Raw genomic sequence first — 19,890 nt, 5'->3', positions numbered from 1 at the left:
GTCATTAAATCCAAGCTTATAATAATAAGAATATAAAATGTCATCAAACTGCATATAAAAAGTATCAGGAAATAGTTACTGAATAAGTGGTATTGGAATAAGAATTCTGGTGAGAACAAAATAAATTTTAATATTTAATGCACAACTTAAAATTATATAGTATTTTAGCTATGCATAATTATATCATAATTATTACAATTTTATGCAATTGTAATTATATCTTGTAATTTTACATAATTATAATAGCTATATTACAATGATAGGTACATAAAAAATAAAGTGGATTTAAAGTATTTTAAAATAAAAAATGCAACAAAAAAGATTTTTCACTTTCTACACTCATGATTAGAAAGTTTTAGAAATTTAGACAGGAATGAATGGATAAAGGCCTTCCAATATTAATGTTATTCTTATGGTAGTCCACTGTGAAACACATAAGGCATTCTCATATTAATTATATATCTATATTTTCTCACCAATGACGTCCTTAGATTTTCCCTATTAATTATATTTCTAGGGTTTATCTCTCATGTCTGTTACCTGAAAGACATGCTTAAAAGTCTTACAGATCTTCCTTTCATAATATTTTTTTACCATTATGAACTTTTTTTTTTGACAATTTAGCTTAATGTTAATAAAATGTTTCCCAAGCATTATTTTAACCAGGTACCCAGGTTTAAGTTATGAACATTGACAGTGTCCATTTATATAACCAATACTTGAAGTTGTTAAAGACTTAACTGTTTTCTAATAATTAGCCTATTTTCTACACTGCTTATTCACATATGTCCATTAACAAATGGAATGTTGTCTGTTACATTTATTGGTTTGTGAGTGTTTTCTGGAAAACTGCAGTGTCTGTGATGACCGATTTCCATGCTGGCATTGCATGCATCCAAATATTAATGCACAGAGGCACAGAATTAGAGCAATGAGAGCATATTCAAACACTAGCACGCCCCATCCCCCCTTTTATTGCTTGTTTTGCTTAGTACTTCTCAAAACAAAAATAAGAATCTCAAATTTAACGTTCAACTACCGAAGAAATAATAACAGCAGGGCACATACTTAGGGCTAGAATGAAATTTTAAGCACTAGCTGGAGCAAAACAGTAGACATTGGTTTATATATATATATATGTATATATGACCTTGTTATCTAAAACTCTTCTCAACCAGGGTCTTCCAAACAAATTGTAAACTCATACCAGCATGACTTAGGTTCAAGCATACACATGGAAATAACAGTGTGTTCTTTGGGATTTTAAGTGAGTACAAACTCTGACTATCCAAATTTGAATTCAGGTCTTGAGGAAGTGAAAAGCTTGTTTGTACTAAGCAAGTGTGGTACACTTCTACTGAAGTAATCACTTGGGATGATTATATCTAGACTATCCTTGGTTTCATCCAGTAAAATGCAGAGGGTACAAACAGGAAAGCATGCCTGCCAGTTAAGGGTTCAACAATGCATGATTTTTATTCTCTTTCTCTGAGAGCTTGTATCAAAAAAATATATATTAAACCAAGGAAAATAACTGAAGATTTATGGGCCTCTTGTGCTTTAAAAAGGAAAATAAAAAAAGTAGCCACTAATTTGCTCAGACAGAGCAGGCTTACACTGTCCTGTATTTTGAAGATTTTAAGAATGTTTCTTAAGGTAGGAGGAAACGAAAACATTCACTGTCCCTTTCCAGAATTTAAACAGAGGGCAGGAGACATTCTTTACACCCAAATAAAACTATGGCAGCAGTTCACATGTGACCAAGGTGAATGTAGAATGGAGATGTTCTAAACACAGCTAGGACTCTCAGCGAAGCTAATACACTAAAATCATATGATTACATTTTGAAAGAAAATGCACAAAAACCAAATAGGAATTTTGAGATTTTTCATTTGAAGTAAATCTTAATGCTATTAAATTCACAAATATGCTAATTTAAATACCCAATTCTATTATCTAAAACGCACTTTGCAAACATACAAATATCTATTCTCTCCACATGTCAGAGCCCATTCATTTCATGGTTTGGAAATAGGGAGAATAGATCCCCTTAAACTGCAAGTCAGCAGGTGTTTCTTTACAGTTAACTTTAGCAAAATTCATACAAAATAGTAATTAACAATGATCTTCTTTACTTGTTAACTCACAAGGAAACACCTTCAAAACTGCATTTTGTTAAAGTTTCTGTACTAAAATGTAGAAAAACTGAACTACACAAATATTGAAAAGTTTAAAATTCCTTTTTTATTCCTGGTACCACTACCACAATTTACAGGGCAGTATACCTGATGTAATGAAAAGAAAAAGAAAAAGAAAAAGCTACAACAGATAAAAGACCTCAGGAATGTACATCTAATTGACACTACATTGCATTAATCAATAGCTGCACTTTTTGCAAACTGTGGCTATGACAGTCCTGAACAAGAAGGGTTTCCTGTTTAAGCTGCAGTAACTTTTCTGACTATGGATCATCGTTCCTTCTGTGGCAGATTTTTACAGTTCCTCTAATGCATTTGGGACGACTGTCTCAAAGTAACCTGCAGCTTTCCTGACAACTCCTCGCTCTCTCTCCTGCTAAGAACTGTAGCCCTTTTCTCCTGAGTTTTTAGAACCTTCTGCTACCATATCCACCACTTCCACCACCAGATCCATAACCACCACCATAGGGACTTCCCGAGCTTCTTCCACCAAAACTGCCCCCCTTCATGGGTCCATAATTTGATTGCTGTTGTCCACTATAATTTCCAAAATCATTAGAGGTCCCACCACCACCATAGTTACCTCCAAAATTTCCTCCTTCATTGTAACCATCATATCCTCCACCACTGCCACCATATCCACCACCTTGGTTTCCATATCCTGGTCCACCACCACCATAGCCTCATCTACTACTGTAACCAGGACCACCGCCATAATTACCACCGTCCCCTCCAAATCCATTATATCCACCATCACCTCCTCCATAACTACCTCTGGTGCCACCACCTCCACCACCATAGCCTCCTCTTCCACCAAAGTTTCCACCACGGCCAAAGTTACCTCCACCACCTCCAAAGTTTCCTCCACGACCCATAAAGTTGCCAGATCCACCTCCACGACCTCTGTGATCCAGCAGATTGCATTTCTTGTTTAGAAAGGGCCTTTTTAACTTCACAATTATGCCCATCAATAGTGTGGTATTTCTGAACAATCTTATCAACTGTATCATGATCATCAAAAGTTACAAAAGCAAATCCTCTCTTTTTTCCACTCTGCCTGTCTTCCATAACTTCTATGGTTTCAATCTTGCCATACTTTTCAAAGTAGTCTCTCAAATTATATTCTTCTATATCTTCTTTAATACCACCAACAAAAATTTTCTTCACTGTTAGATGGGCACCAGGCTTTACAGAATCCTGTCTAGAAACAGCTCTCTTTGGTTCCACTACACGCCCATCAACCTTGTGTGGTCGAGCACACACTGCTGCATCCACCTCTTCAACACAAGAGTAAGTCACAAAACCAAAGCCCCTGGAACGTTTTGTTTGGGGGTCTCTCATCACCACACAATCTGTAAGTGTGCCCCATTTCTCAAAATGTTCTCTTAAGCTATCATCTGTAGTTTCAAAGCTCAGACCACCAATAAACAGTTTTCTCAACTGTTCTGGTTCCTTTGGATCATGGCCCTCCTCCCCCCGGTGGCGGCGGCGACGGCCGGAGTCGGGCTGGAGGCGACCGGGTGGCGGTTTTACCTCCATTTTGAGACCGGACTCGCCTTTTCCAACTCGAGTTCAATATGGGACCGACCATTATGAACTTTCTGATGGCGATTAAGATTTGAACTTCTTGCAAGAGCCTTCCTACATTCCTTGCATTCATAAGGTTTCTCACCAGCATGAATTCTTTGATGCAGAATAAGGTCTGAAGAATGAAGAAAGGCCTTCCCTCATTTGTTACAAGTATATGGTTTGTCACCAGTATGAATTCACTGATGCCAAGTCAGGTATATTACACAATTTAAAACTTTCCCACATTCATTACATTCCCAGCCTTTCTCACCAGTGTGAATTTTCTGATGTTGTGTAAGTATTGAATCTCTACTTAGGGTCTTTCCACATTCCTTACATTCATACAACTTTTCATCAGCATGAATTAACTTATGTCGAGAAAGCTCTGATGAACAACGAAAGACCCTTCCACATTCCTTACATATGTAGGGTTTCTCAGCAGTATGAATCCTCTGATGTTGAGTAAGTTCTGAAGACTGACGTGAAGGCCTTCCCACATTCCTTACAAACATAGGGTTTCTCACCTGAATGAATTCTTTGATGTGCTGTTAAGTATTGAGACAGTACTACAGGCTCTTCCACATTCCTTACATTTGTTGGGTTTCTCACCAGTATAAATCCTCTGATGCCGAATAAAGGCAGAAACATTGCTAAAAGCCCTAACACAATACTTACATTCATAAAGTTTCTCACCAGTATGAATTCTTTGATGTTGACTAAGGTATGAGGAATGATGAAAGGCTTTTCCACATTCTTTACATTCATTGGGCTTCTCACCTGTGTGAATCCTTTGATGTACTCTAAATATTGAACTAGTACTAAAGGCCTTTCCACATTCATTACATTCATAGGGTTTCTCAACAGTATGAATTCTCTGATGACGAATAAGGGCTGTACCATTATTAAATTCTCTAACACAATAATTACCTTTAAAGGACTTCTCGCTTGTATGAATGTTCTGATGTAGAAAAAAACGTGAGGCATTAGTAAAGGCCTTCTGACTTTCCTTAAATTTATTATATTTCTCCCTAGTAAAAATTATCTGATGTTGTATAAAGTCTGGGCCACTATTCAAAGACTTTCTACATTCCTCACATTCATAGGGTCTCATACTGATAGGCACTGTGTAATATAAACTAAGTTCTGAAGTGCTACTAAGGGACTTCCTGTATTCTTTATAATCATAGAATTTTTTGTCAGTATGACTTTCTTGATTTGTAGTAAGTTGTGAGTCTTGTCCATAGGTATTTTTATGTTTTCTGCATTCATAAAATTTCTCTTTAGTATTAAATGTTTTATGTAGAGAAAGAGATGTATGCTGAAAGAAAGTGGCAATGTCTTCAGAGGTACATGACACTTGGCTAAAATGTCTTTCCTGAGATCCCTGTTTAAGTCCATGCTTTGTAAACCCTTCCATTATAACCCGTTGGGATGAATCTATTTCATAGTTATCCTTTTTCAGAGATACCTTCTGGTTCTCAAACCTAGATTTATATTCTGAAAGAAAACACAAATAAAAACATTCACTTTTTTTTCTTGGAAGATACAAAACTTTGAATAAAAAAGGGAGATTTACAGTGACATTAATGTCTATAAATGTGAATAGAATATGTAGTTTTGATATGGTGGTACAATTTGAAAAATAAAGAAAATGTAGAAATTGAAAAGTGATATAGGAAGGTAAGAGGGAAAGTGATTAAGAAAAGATTAAATCAGTGATTGTCAAATTTTGGAACAAATTCAAAGTATATTTTGGCAAAAGAAAAAGTTTGACAACATAGCCTTTCTCTCTCACACATTCAGTGTAGCAAATAAAAATGATACAACCACCATAGAGGGATATTTGCCAGTTTCTAGCAAAATTTATCCTTTGACCCAGCAATCCCAGTTCTAGGAACCCAAACAGGTACTCTTGGGAAAAAATCTGAAAATATTTATGCAGAAGCATATCCACCACAGAACTTGTTGTAAGAGCAAATGATTAGAACCAATCCAAATAGCCACTAGCTTGGTACTGCTCAAACTCATTATAGTATATGGACAAAACAGAGTTCTATGCAACTGCATAAAGAAATGAGAATCATCTAGGTATTCCTATGGAGTGATCTCCATGATGTATCTTTTTAGAGTGAAATAGCAAGGTGGAATAAACTATCTAGTGTATGCTACTATTTATATAAGAAAGGGAATGCATGAAGATATATACATATGTGTTCACATTAGAAAAAACAATGAAAGGATAAACCATAAAGTTTATAAAAGATTTCATAGGTTGGAGGGAATGAAAACAGTGGAAGGGGAGAAGAATGGAAGCTAGGCATCTATGAATTTATGCTGTTTTGTAGGTCTGACATTGGAACTGTAAATTTTAATAAATTTGTAAAGCAAAATTAAATAATAAATACAAAAATATAAAAACCAAAATTGAATAGATGAACCTTGTTAGGTTGTGCCATTGGGTTGTGCCATAAGCAGAGACATAAAGTAATTCTAATGCTGCTGAAATACAAGATTTGATTGTACATTACTAGTGGGTTACCAAACACTATTGAAAATGTTGCATGGTAGTGATCTGAGTGTTCTTATTACTTAAAATGTACAGTATATTTTATGTACATTTTCCAAAAATATATTGAAAAAAATAAGAGGAACAAAGGGGAATAGTCTCAATTCATCTGATGAGGCTGGGTATAAAATGAGACAAGGACAGTATTTGAAAAAATAATTATGATTCAATATAATTAATGGATATAGATGGGTATAGATTCTAAACAAAATATTACCAAATTGGATCTAGTAATTTAATTAAAAACCCCAAATCATCATGACAAATTGAATTCATTCTAGGAGTATCAAGTTAAATCATAAGAAAATTTGTTAATGTAGGTCATTAACAAAAAAAATAAACAAAATTCAGCATCCAGTCATAAAGTAAACTCTTATAAGTTATGAATAAAATAGAATTTCTTTATACTAATGAAGTGTATCCTCACAAAAATACAGCAAAAATACACATAACAATGAAAGTTTAAAATCAAGCCCAAATTCATCTTTGTGGTATTCTTTCCAAAAACCCCCAAATCCAATCTAATCATCAGAAAAACATCAGACCAATACAAATTGAGATATATTCTACAAAATACCTGACAAGCATTTTGTCATAACTGTCAAGGTCATAAAAAACTAAGAAACTGGGCTTCCCTGGTGGCGCAGTGGTTGAGAATCTGCCTGCTAGTGCAGGGCACACGGGTTCGAGCCCTGGTCTGGGAAGATCCCACATGCCGCGGAGCAACTGGGCCCGTGAGCCACAACTACTGAGCCTGCGCATCTGGAGCCTGTGCCCCGCAACGGGAGGGGCCGCGATAGTGAAAGGCCCACGCACCACGATGAAGAGTGGACCCCGCTTGCCACAACTGGAGAAAGCCCTCGCACAGAAACGAAGACCCAACACAGCGAAAAATAAATAAAATAAATAAATAAAGTAGCTATTAATTAAAAAAAAAATTAAGAAACTGTCACAGACCACGAGACATGACAGTAGAAAAAAGACATTAATGGAAAACCATGAAATCTGAATCCGTTCTACAGTTTAGTTAATAATAATGTATTGGACTCCCCTGGTGGCACAGTGGTTAAGAATCCACCTGCCAATGCAGGGGACATGGGTTCGTTCCCTGGTCCAGGAAGATCCCACATGCTGCAGAGCAACTAAGCCCATGCACCACAACTACTGAGCCTGCGCTCTAGAGCCCACAAGCCACAACTACTGAGCCCATGTGCCGCAACTACTGAAGCCTGCGCACCTAGAGCCCATGCTCTGCAACAAGAGAAGCCACTGCAATGAGAAGCACGCATACTGCAACGAAGAGTAGCCCCCACTCACCGCAACTAGAGAAAGCCCGCATGCAGCAATGAAGACCCAATGCAGCCAAAAATAAATAAATAAATTAAATAAATTCATTAAAAAAAAAAGAGAAGCCACCACAATGAGAAGCCTGTGCACCATAACAAAGAGTGGCCCCCGCTCACTGCAACTAGAGAAATCCTGCACACAGCAACGAAGACCCAACACAGCCATAAATTAATTAATTAATGTATGTATGTATGTATAAATCTTGGGTTCTTAGTTTTGACAAATATACCACAACAATATAAGGGAAACTGACATTGGATGAGGGATATATAGGAACTCTTTACACTATTTTTGCAACTTTTTTGTAAATATAAAATTACTCCAAAATTTAAAGTTTTTTAAAAAAGAAGAAAAATTATGACCATAAAAATCATGAAAAAAGATGAAGACAGTAACACTACTTCTTTTTTTTATATTAAACTTTAAAAAATTTTTTTATGGGAATATAGTTGCTTTACAATATTGTGTTAGTTTCTACTGTACAGCAAAGTGAGTCAGTACATGTATACTTATGTTGCCTCTTTTTTGGATTTCCTTCCCACTTAGGTCACCACAGAGCACTGAGTAGAGCTCCCCATGCTATACAGTAGGTTCTCATTAGTTATCTATTTTATACATAGTATGAATAGTGTATATATGTCAATCCCAATCTCCCAATTCATCCCACTCCCCTTTCCCCCTTGGTATCCATACGTTTGTTCTCTACATCTGTGTCTCTATTTCTGCTTTGTAAATAAGATCATCTATACCAATTTTTTCAGATTCCACATGTATGCATTAATATACAATATTTGTTTTTCTCTTTCTGACTTACTTCACTCTGTATGACAGTCTCTAGGTCCATCCACATCTCTACAAATGACCCAATTTCGTTCCTTTTTATGGCTGAGTAATATTCCATTGTATATATGTACCACATCTTCTTTATCCATTCCTCTGTTGATGGACATCTAGGTTGTTTCCATGTCCTGGCTATTGTAAATAGTGCTGCAATGAACATTGGGATGCTTGTGTCTTTTGGGATTACGGTTTTCTCTAGGTATATGCCCAGTAGTGGGATTGCTGGGTCACGTGGTAGTTCTATTTTTAGTTTTTTAAGGAACCTCCATACTGTTCTCCATAGTGGCTGTATCAATTTACATTCCCGCCAACAGTGCAAGAGCGTTCCCTTTTCTCCACACCCTCTCCAGCATTTATTATTTGTAGATTTTGTGACGATGGCCATTCTGACCAGTGTGAGGTGATATCTCATTGCAGTTTTGATTTGCTCTTCTCTAATAATCGATGCTGTTGAGCATGTTTTCATGTGTTTGTTGGCCATCTGTATATCTTCTTTGGAGAAATGTCTATTTAGGTCTTCCACTCATTTTTTGATTTGGTTGTTTGGGGTTTTTTTGATATTGAGCTGCATGAGCTGCTTGTATATTTTGGAGATTAATCCTGTGTCAGTTGCTTCGTTTGCAAATATTTTCTCCCATTCTGAGGGTTGTCTTTTCGTCTTGTTTATGGTTTCCCTTGCTGTGCAAAAGCTTTTGAGTTTAATTATGTCCCATTTGTTTATTTTTGTTTTTATTTTCATTACTGTAGGAGGTGGGTCAAAAAAGATCTTGCTGCGATTTACGTAATAGAGTGTTCTGCCTATGTTTTCCTCTAAGATTTTAATAGCGTCTGGCCTTACATTTAGGCCTGTAATCCCTTTTGAGTTTATTTTTGTGTATGGTGTTCTAATTTCGTTCTTTTACATGTAGCTGTCCAGTTTTACCAGCACCACTTATTGAAGAGGATGTCTGCTCCATTGTATATTCTGGCCTCCTTTGTCATAGATTAGTTGACCATAGATGCGTGGGTTTATCTCTGGACTTTCTATCCTGTTCCATTGATCTATATTTGTTTTTGTGCCAGTACCATTCTGCCTTGATTACTGTAGCCCTATAGTATAGTCTGAAGTCAGGGAGCCTGATTCCTCCAGCTCCGTTGTTTTTTGTTTTTTGTTTCCTCAAGATTGCTTTTGCTATTCGAGGTCTTTTGTGTTTCCATATGAATTGTAAAATTTATCTCGTTCTGTGAAAAATGCCGTTGGTAATTTGATAGGGATTGCATTGAATCTGTAGATTGCTTTGGGTATATAGTCATTTTCACAATATTGATTATTCCAATCCAAGAACATGGTATATCTCTCCATCTGTTTTGTGTAGTCTTTGATTTCTTTCATCAGTATCTTATAGTTTTCTGCATACAGGTCTTTTGCCTCCTTAGATAGGCTTATTCCTAGGTATTTTATTCTTTTTGTTGCAGTGGTAAATGGGACTGTTTCCTTAATTTCTCTTTCTGATCTTTGGTGGTTAGCGTATAGGAATGCAAGATATTTCTGAGTAACACTACTTCTGTTGAACATTTCCTGGAAGGTGTTACCACTGCAGTAAGACTAGAAAGAAGCATCCAAGTTAGAAGCATAGGAAAACAAGAAAAAAACTGAAAATATTTGCAAATTTCACGATTAGTGAAAACTCTACTAATTATTATTCTACTAATTAATGAGTTGTGACAAAAATCAACACATATAATGCCAAGAAAGAAAAGTCAACTTTATATCTTTTTAAAATTTGCCACTGAATATATATGGAATGATTTCTACACATCTTATTAATAATAATAATAATAAAAAGAAAACCAGGACAGTAAAAAAGGATGCAGAAAGAATAATATCCCATGTAAAAGAGGAAAGAAGAATTGAGAATATAAATGTGAGTGTGCTTTGACAAAACAAAAACGATAAATCTGACTAGACATACAACAAAAGGTTAACTAGAGTGGGGATGGCAATGGATGAAGCAGTTAAGTATTCAAGCATGACTCCTCTAAGTATAATTGTTATATAGTCTTGACTTTTTTTTTTTTATGGCCATAACAGCAGCATTTTCCTGTCAGTCCTGATTTTTTTTTTTTTTTTTTTTTGGCTGCATTGGGTCTTCGTTGTGGTGTATGGGCTTCTCATTGCAGTGGCTTCTCTTGTTGTGGAGCATGGGCTCTAGAGCACAGGCTCAGTAGTTGTGGCGCACAGGCTTAGTTGCTCCGTGGCATGTGGGATCTTCCCAGACCAGGGCTCGAACCTGTATCCCCTGCATTGGCAGGCAGATTCTTAACTACTGTGCCACCAGGGAAGCCCTAGTTTTCACTTTTGAACCATATATATGTTTTATATATTCCAAATATAAACTTAAAAAATCTAAACTCAGCAATTAAACTGTATATTAAATTGAAAATGCAGAGAAAAGTATTAATGTAATAAGTTTTCAAACTGTACTCTGGAAATCCTTAGTGTAACATATTCTAAGCAAGAAACAAAAGAAAAAGAAAAAAAAAACAAAAGAGCAAGAAATCTTGAACGTGACTTAAATTTTTTGGTCAGTAGTTGTGTTGATATTCTAATTCTGAAAGTATTCTGTGGCACTTAGGAGAGAAGATTCGAGCAAATATACTCATGTTGTGGGAAATAGGGTTTTTTCCCTGTTCAAGGGAAAGTTATAAAATTGAAATGCAGGAAAGTGAGACAGAACCTTGTCTTTTGGATCTGAATTAGAGTTATTAGAATGATTCAATGACAAAAACATCTTTCCTGACTCTTTCCACTGAATGGGTATAGAAGCAATGACAGCTCAGTAGTAGTGATACTCAGATATTGGTTGATGAACACCATTCCCTATTAAAAGAAACTAAAGCTTCTTAACGAGCTGGCTAATTCCAAGCACAGAGATTATTCAGTAGTGATAAGGGGGGATATGCATCTTCCAATGCAAAGATCTGACAGTCATTTCCATAACTACTTGATCAAAATTACCATCAGTGCAATGAGAACACTTCACTTTGCCTCCTAATAAGATGAATTAAGAAGTACACAACCCTACCTGAGTATCAGATCAGACCCAAAATTTTTTAATGGGAATGTAATCATTGGTGGCAATTAGATAAATCCTGAATGCAAAACACTCTACGACAGTTTGGCCTTCACTTTAAAAGGTTCTTCTTTTGGGGACTTCACTGGTGGTCCAGTGATTAAGACTCCATGCTCCCAATGCAGGGGGCCTGGGTTCAATCCCTGGTCAGGGAACTAGATCCCGCATGCCACAACGAAGATCCCACACACAGCAAACAAAGATCCTGCGTGATGCAACTAAGAACCAGTACAGCCAAATAAATAAATAAATAAATAAATATTAAAATAAAATGTTCTTATTTTGAAAAATATAGAATTTATTTATTTTTTTAAAAGGTACACATTCCAGAAGATGATGTAATAAAATTGAACACAGGCATTATATGCATTGCTGAGAAAAAGCTTTAGAAATTTCCTGCAAAAGGGAATTCCCTGTCAAGTCCAGTGGTTAGGACTCAGTGCTTTCACTGCCGGGGCCTGGGTTTGCTCCCTAGTCCGGGAACTGAGATCCCACAAGCCGTACTATGTGGCCAAAAAAAAAAAAAAAAGCATCAAGAAATTATGGGGGAAAATCCATTTACAACAGAAGGTATAGAAAAATGGCAATTTTAATTAGAAATTGAAATTGGAAGATTTGGAAGGCAACCTAATTATTCATAAACTGATATATTATAATGTATCTATATTATAATACTGATATAATATATAAAAGTTTATTGGGATAGGAAGGCATATGATATAGTATTTTAGAGGAAATTCATGATGCATTTATATACATCTAATGTGTGTATATATATAGAGAGAGAGAGAGACACACACACACACATACATAAATGCATGTAATATGTGTTCTATAGCTAGCTATTTCTTTATGGACTGTAAAAACTCATTTTCAAATTAATTTTTTAAACTTAACTTCTATTTGTTCACCTGTAATTCAGATAAAAACATGTCCATTATGTCTACACCCTTTTGATTTGATTTGGAGAGGCAACATAGCTTAGGAGCTTGGAACACGTACAGCTTGGGTTCAGACCTTATCTCCAAAACTTACTAGCTGTTGACCTTGGACAAGTTACTTCAAGTCCTTGTGCCTCAGTTTCCTCTTCTGTAAGTGGGGGAAAAAAGTATTAAAAAAAATAAAAATCATGTCATAGCTCTGCTTAAAATCTTCTATTTATGTACCATTTTACTCAGAAAAAGTTCAACCGCAATTTACAAGGTCACCATAAACTGACTCTTTCCAACATACACCTCTCTGATCACATCTCATACTCCTTTCCTTGTTTACTCTGTCTTAGACAGATTGGCCCTTGGTGCTTCTCATACACAATGAGCCTGCCTGCCTCAGGACTTTTGTAGTTACTGTGCCCTCTGCCTTAAATCATCCTTCACTCCCACTCTATTACATTGATTGCATGTATTAATGCGATTGCTTGATCATCAACCTTTACCTCAATCTTTTCTCGTCTGCAATCTTTGCCTTCCCATTACAAGCACATAATCTTTACACCCCAAACTCTCTACCAAGGTGACTGCAATCACTCCCAAGGCTCCAACTATTATAGCTCTGTGAGGCTTTTCCACCTTTCAATCTTAGCCATTTCTTCTGGTTGCAATATGTGAACTCCTCTTACAATTAATTGTACTTTTTGAATGATTTGAAAAGATATTTTCCCAATCCTCAGGCTATACATTTCTTAATAGCTCATATTATTTTATAACCTCTATGTCTCCTAGAAAAATATCCTCCACAACATAGAATATAAGGGAGTGTCGGTTGAAAGCATGAATACATAATAAAGTAATGAATCCAAAAACTAAATATACTAAATACCAAAACGTTCAAGGGAGTGACACATATATAAACCAAAAGACAAAAGAGAGTGAACCAATAAGAAGGAATAAGATCCCAAATAAAGGTAGAAGCTTGTCATCAGAATCACCTGCTATGAATAGGAGGGAAAAATGAGAGAAAAGAAGCAGAGATAGGGTTATCTTGGAGGTGGAGGTGTGGGCATTTGGAAGCTCATAGTGAGGTTTACTTTTCTATATAGTTGTGGACCTCTGAGGGGAGATTTACCAAAATATCTCAAAGACATGGTCTCCTCATTGAACAACTAAGTTACATCCTGCACTCCTCTCCTCTTGCATGACCATCAGTCGCTTACCTAGATACAGGTCCCTTGTCAGCTCACTGTCAAAAACACCCCAAGGCTCCTTCCCTTGCTCCAATAAAGAAATCACTTCTGGCTTGGCAATGGAAAGTCCTACTCATGAGAGAAGAAAGATTTTTATGTTGTAGATGTTCCAGCACTCAAATCCTGTCCTGTGATCAGCAAATAAAGGAGGATGTCACTATTGCAAGGGCCACAAAAAGCAGAGAAGATGGAACCTTGGCCTTAGGCCTAACGATGCTGCCCAGACTCTGCAAAGCTCAAGCCATTTCTTTAGGAATAGGGAGAAGAAATGCATAGGATATATGAAAGGCGTTGAAAAATTCTTCTTGGGGGAAGCACGTAATCCAGAGGGCAAATTAAGACTTTTTGTAGATAGTTGTGCTTACCGACTGAGACCAGGTTGCTATAATTCTCCAACATTACATATCTGTACAAATTCCTTTGAGTTGAGTCCAGGCATTCTCACTCCTCCTGAGAGAAGTCTATGGACACATCCTTGAATATCACAAATTCCTGAAATGAAAATTGTGTAATGAAAATAAATGATTTCAAGATGGAATGAAAGACAAACAAAAAAAGATAAAAGTAGAGGAAGTACAGGAGAATTTTACAGGAAAGAAGAGAAATGGAAAGCAAACAGTTTGGGGTCAATGCCTGTGATGTGAGTGAAGAATAGAGAGTTAGTGTTAATCAGTGAGCAGGTCTCACACAACCCAGTTCTTTCAGACAAAAACTCCTGTGCACAGTGAGGATTCTGAGACCCTTTCTGATTTAAAAGTATACTAAATTCATTTAAGACGAATATCCCAATTAAAAAGCCAACAGGCATATAGTATATTCTCAATAAAGAGGAGTACCCTCCTGCTTCCTCCTCTCCCCTGAAAACTCAAGTTATAAATAATTGGTAGCCCCTTGGCAGGGTATCAAAGGATAGAATTTTACAATAATAGGAATATAAAGAAGACCTGAACATTTTCAACAATCAGAAAACAGGTCACATGAAGGCACCAGGAAACAGAAACACAATGGCCTGCTTAATAGTACCCTGAAATGAAAAAACAAGTGAACAAAAGAAGAAAAACCAAAAAAATGTGATGAATTTTTCAATAATAAGAGAGAAATGAGTTCTTGACTAGAGTTACTTATCCAGCCAAAATTCACACTAATGTGAGGGTTGTATAGGACATTTCTAGATAAGCAAAGGCTCAAATATGTATCTCCTATGAACGCTTTTTCTTTCTTTTTCCTCTTTTATTGTTTTTCCTTTTATTTAAAACAGATTTTTCAGCTTTAATGAGATATAATTGACAAATAAATTGTACATATTTAAAATATACAAAGTGATGATTTGACATACATATACTTTGTGAAATGATTACCACAACAAGGTTATTTAACATATCCATTGCCTCAAATACTTACCTTTCTTTTTTGTGGGGTGGGGGGGTGAGAATACTTGAGGTCTACTCTCTTAGAAAATTGCAAGTACAGTATAGTCACCACAATGTACATTAGATTCCCAGAGCATCTTATAAATGAAGGCTTGTACCCTTTGACCAGCATATCCCTATCTCCTCCACCCTCCAGCCCCTAATAACCACACCATTCTATTCTGCTTCTATGAGTTGGACCTTTTCTTTTTTTTTTTAGATATACACATAAATTAAACCATATAGTATTTGTCTTTGGCCAATTTCACTTAGCATAATGTACTCTAGATACAGCCATGTTGTTGCAAATGGCAGAATTTCCTTCCTTCTCATAGCTGAATAATATTCCATTATATGTATGTATATCTAGCTATCTATCAATAGAAAAAGAAAAAGAAAAAGATTCAACATAGCAGAGTGGCAAGAGAAGGTCCCAGTGAGTGATGAATATCTCATATCCATTTTATCTGTTCATCCATCAATGGACACTTAGGTTGTTTCCATATCTTACTGTGAATAATGCTGCAATAAAAATGAACATGGGAGTGCAGATAACTTTTCAAGATACTGATTTTGTTTCCTTTGGATATATACCCAGAAATGGGACTGTTGGATTATATAAGGGTTCTATTTTTAATTTTTTGAGGAATCTCCATACTGTATTCCATAATGGCTTTACCAATTTTCATTCCAAATAACAGTGTACAAAGATTTCCTTGTCTCCACATTCTCGCCAACACTTATCTGTTGTCTTCTTTAAAAATATTTATTTATTTATTTTTTTTTTTAGGCTGCCCTAGGTCTTAGTTGCGGCACGTGGGCTTCTTAATTTGCGGCATGTGGACTCTTAGTTGTGATACGCATGCGGGATCTAGCTCCCCAACCAAGGATCGAACCCTGGCCCCCTGCATTGGGAGTGCGGTGTCTTACCCACTGGACCACAAGGTAAGTCCCTGTTGCATTTTTTTAAATTAATTTTTATTGGAGTAGAGTTGATTTACAATGTTGTGTTAGTTCTTGCTGTACAGCTAAGTGAATCAGTTATACATATATCCACTTTTTTTTAGATTCTTTTCCCATATAGGTCATTACAGAGTACTGAGTAGAGTTCCCTGTGATATGTTGTCTTTTTGATAGAAGCAATCCTAACAGGTATGAGGTGATATCTCAATGTGGTTTTGATTTGCTTTTCCCTAATGATTAGTGATGTTGAGCCCTTTTATGTACCAGATGGCCATTAATATATCTTCTTTGGAAAAATGTCTAATCAGGTCCTTTCCCCATTTTTTAATGAGGTTATTCACTTTTTGTTTGTTTTTGCTATTGAGTTGTATAAGTCTTTATATATCATGGATATTAATAGCTTTATCAGACATGTGGTTTGCAAATATTTTCTCTCATTCTGTATGTTGCCTTTTCATTTTGATGACTGTTTCCATTGCTGTGCAAAAGCTTTTTAGTTCGGTGTAGTCCTACTTGTTTATTTTTGCTTTTGTTGTCTGTGCTTTTGGTGTGATATCCAAAAAATCATTGCCCAGACCAGTGTCAAGAAGCTGTTCCCTATGGTTTTTTCTAATAGTTTCTTCTAATAGTTTTATGGTTTCAGACCTTACATTTTCTTCCTTTTTTTCATTCTTTTTTCTTTGTTCCCCTCTGAGTTATTTCAAATGACCTATCTATGACCTCACAGATTCATTCTTCTGCTGGATTAAGTCTGCTGTTGATGCTCCCTATTGCATTTTTCATTTCATTCATTGCTCTCTTCAGCTGGAAAATTTGTTTGGTTCTTTTTTATGATTTCTATCTCTTTGTTAAACTTTTTGTACATTTTTAAAATTTCATTGAATTGTCTTTCTGTGTTTTCTTTTTTCTCACCAAACTTCCTAAAAACAAATATTTTGAATTCTTTATCAGGCAAATTGCAGATCTCCATTTCTTTGGGGATGGTTACTGGAAGATTATTGTATTCCTTTGGTGGTATCATGTTTCCTTGATTTTTTGTGTGTGTTCCTTGAAGTCTTATGTCATGTTCACATTTGAAGGAGTCTCTTCCTCCAGTCTTTACTGAATGGCTTTGGGAGGGAAATACTTTCTTTCAGCCTTTTCTGTGGACTTCTTTTTTCTAAGAGAGTAGTAGAGGTTGTGTTATATTAAGATCAAGTACTAAAAGAGCAAAGAGTTACACAAGGAATCAGGGGGAAAAAAGCAACATGGCAGAGGGGCAAGAGAAGGTCTCAGTGTAAATATAAACCAGGAAAACTAGGACATCAGCTAGGAAACAGAGATAAAGAAAAATCTGTCCAGATGGAAGCAGTGGGCACATGGAAGACCATGAGAGACTCTCCAGGAAATAATGTTTGACTATGTGAAAATTGCTATTAATATATATTACATATTAATAATATATAACATAGGGACTTCCCTAGTGGTGCAGTGGTTAAGAATCTGCCTGCCCATGCAGGGGACACAGGTTCAAGCCCTGGTCCAGGAAGATCTCACATGCTGTGGAGCAACTAAGCCTGTGCGCCACAACTACTGAGCCTGCACTCTAGAGCCTGCAAGCCACAACTACTGACCCACGTACCACAACTACTGAAGTCCATGTGCCTAGAGCCCATGCTCTGCAACAAGAGAAGCCACCGCAATGAGAAGCCCACACACTGCAACAAAGAGTAGCCCCTGCTCACTGCAACTAGAGAAAGCCCGCGCACAGCAACAAAGACCCAATGCAGCCCCCCCAAAAAAAAGCAAAAGAAACTAACACAACATTGTAAATCCACTATACTTCAATAAAAAAATTAAAAAAAAATAATATATAACATATAATATGTAATTAACATAAATATAAATATTAAATGCTGTTAATATATATAAATATTAATAATATATTAGGAACATTGTTACATTTTGAACAATACTTACTAGAAAGCTAGGCAAAAAATTAAAATTAAAAAATCCACCCAGAAAATTAACTTCAGAAAAAAATGAAAATTTATACAAACATCTCACAAGATGACTATTTAGTAATGACTTTTTGCTTCAAAAGCTTTCAAAAGTTAAAGCACTTTTTCTACAATGATGCTTTTCTTCTTTCAAAATAGTGACTTTTACTCCAAAACACACTAAATAAATACATTATAAGAACTGATATGAGAACATTATATGGTTTTAGGCAAAGTCAAACATCAATTTATTCTATACAACCATTTTCAGTTAGAGAACATCATATGGAACACATTTACAATGTTGTGACATTTGGATGAACTTCAACTATTCTGTTGCATACTTTGGCAGGTGAGAAGAGTGAAGAGAGAGTGTTGTCCAGCACTCTTTGGAATGTTATGCATATGTACTGTTTCAACACACTGTCATGCTTACCCTGTATTTTGCCTTAAGGCAGTTTGTATGTGTGCTATTTATTTTAAAGCTTATAAGATAACAAGGAGCCCAAATAAGGTTGAAAAATTGGTGATGAAAATGGTGCAGAAAGAAAAATATATATTCAAATATATATTCAATTGCTTCATAAGTTACAATGTGAAAATAATTGGAAATATGGGAGCAAATGCCATTAGTTGATGGTAAGTGCCTTTTGGGAGTAGGGCTGAAACTACATGACAATACTTGAAGCTTAAAGTTTGGTGGAGACTTTAGAGTTTTCTACATACCCAAAGTATGTCATCTGCAAATAGTGACAGTTTTACCTCTTCCCTTCCAATGTGAATGCCTTTTATTTCTTTTTCTTGTCTGACTGCTATGACTAGGACATCCAATACTATGTTAAATAGAAGTGATGAGAATATGCATCCTTGTCTTGTTCCTGAATTTAGAGGGAAGTCTTCCAGCCTTTCACTGTTGAGTATGATGTTAGCTGTGGGCTTGTGCTAAATGGCCTTTATTGAGATAGGTTCCCTCTATACCAACTTTGATGAGTGTTTTTATCATGAGTGAATGTGAATTTTATCTAACAGTTTCTCTGCATCTACTGACACAATCCTTTTGTTAATGTGGTGTATCATATTGATTGATTTGTGAATATTGAACCAGCCTTGCATTTCTGGAATAAATCCCACTTGATCATGGTGTTATGATCCTTTTTATATACTGTTGGATTCAGTTTGCTAATATTTTATTGAGGATTTTTGCATCTACATTCATCAAAGATATTGGTCTGTAATTTTTTCTGTAGTGTCTTTGTTTGGTTTCAGTGTCAGGGTAATGATGGCCTCATAGAATGAATTTGAGAGTGTTCCACCCTCTTCAATTGTTTTGAATAGTTTGAGGAGGATAGGTATTAGCTCTTCTTTACATGTTCTGTAGAATTCCCCTGTGAAATTGTCTGGTCCTAGACTTCTGTTTGCTGGGAGTTTTATTATCACAAATTCAATTTCACTACAAGTGATCAATTTGATCAAATTGTCTGTTTCTTCTTGATTCAGCCTTGGCAGGTTTGTGTTTTTAGAAATTTGTTGCTTCTATGTTGTCCAATTTGTTGGCATATAATTCTTCGTAGTATTCTCTTATGATTTTTTGTATCTTTGTGAGGTATCAGTTGCTATTTCTCCTCTTTCATGTCTTATTTATTTAGGTCCTCTCTCTTCTTGGTGAGCCTTGCTAAAGGTTTATCAATTTTGTTTAACTTTTTAAAAAACCATCTCTTGGTTTC

General features: G+C 35.9%; 2 protein-coding genes and 1 pseudogene across 7 annotated transcripts in view; 1 reads left to right on the top strand and 2 right to left on the bottom strand.

Annotated features, from left to right (window-relative positions):
- ZNF790 (zinc finger protein 790) overlaps positions 1 to 19,890 on the top strand; it is a 94,664-nt gene that overhangs the window by 22,115 nt on the left and 52,659 nt on the right. For 2 of the 3 annotated variants that reach the window (XM_082439342.1, XM_082439343.1), the window contains exon 2: positions 16,015 to 16,169. The gene's annotated coding sequence lies outside the window, so the exon portion shown is untranslated. Of the gene's footprint in view, positions 1 to 3,916; positions 3,983 to 16,014; positions 16,170 to 19,890 lie in introns of those variants that run through there. The other variant, XM_082439345.1, reaches the window with a different exon arrangement.
- ZNF345 (zinc finger protein 345) overlaps positions 1 to 19,890 on the bottom strand; it is a 50,134-nt gene that overhangs the window by 8,636 nt on the left and 21,608 nt on the right. Inside the window, exons 3-4 of one of the 3 annotated variants that reach the window (XR_014257073.1) lie at positions 14,181 to 14,307; positions 12,669 to 12,722 (exon numbers count right to left, since the gene is read on the bottom strand). The gene's annotated coding sequence lies outside the window, so the exon portion shown is untranslated. Of the gene's footprint in view, positions 1 to 12,668; positions 14,308 to 19,890 lie in introns of all 3 variants that reach the window. The other 2 variants (XR_014257072.1, XR_014257074.1) reach the window with 2 other exon arrangements.
- On the bottom strand, positions 1,451 to 3,738 carry LOC309649393 (heterogeneous nuclear ribonucleoprotein A3 pseudogene; annotated as a pseudogene). The gene has a single exon. The product of its transcript is annotated as a heterogeneous nuclear ribonucleoprotein A3 pseudogene (transcript).

This window comes from Balaenoptera physalus (assembly GCF_965194825.1).
Source record: "Balaenoptera physalus genome assembly, chromosome: 19".
Classification (NCBI taxonomy): Eukaryota; Metazoa; Chordata; class Mammalia; order Artiodactyla; family Balaenopteridae; genus Balaenoptera; species Balaenoptera physalus.
The sequence above is the reverse complement of the archived record's forward strand: the minus strand, read 5'-3'. Positions and strand labels throughout refer to the sequence as shown.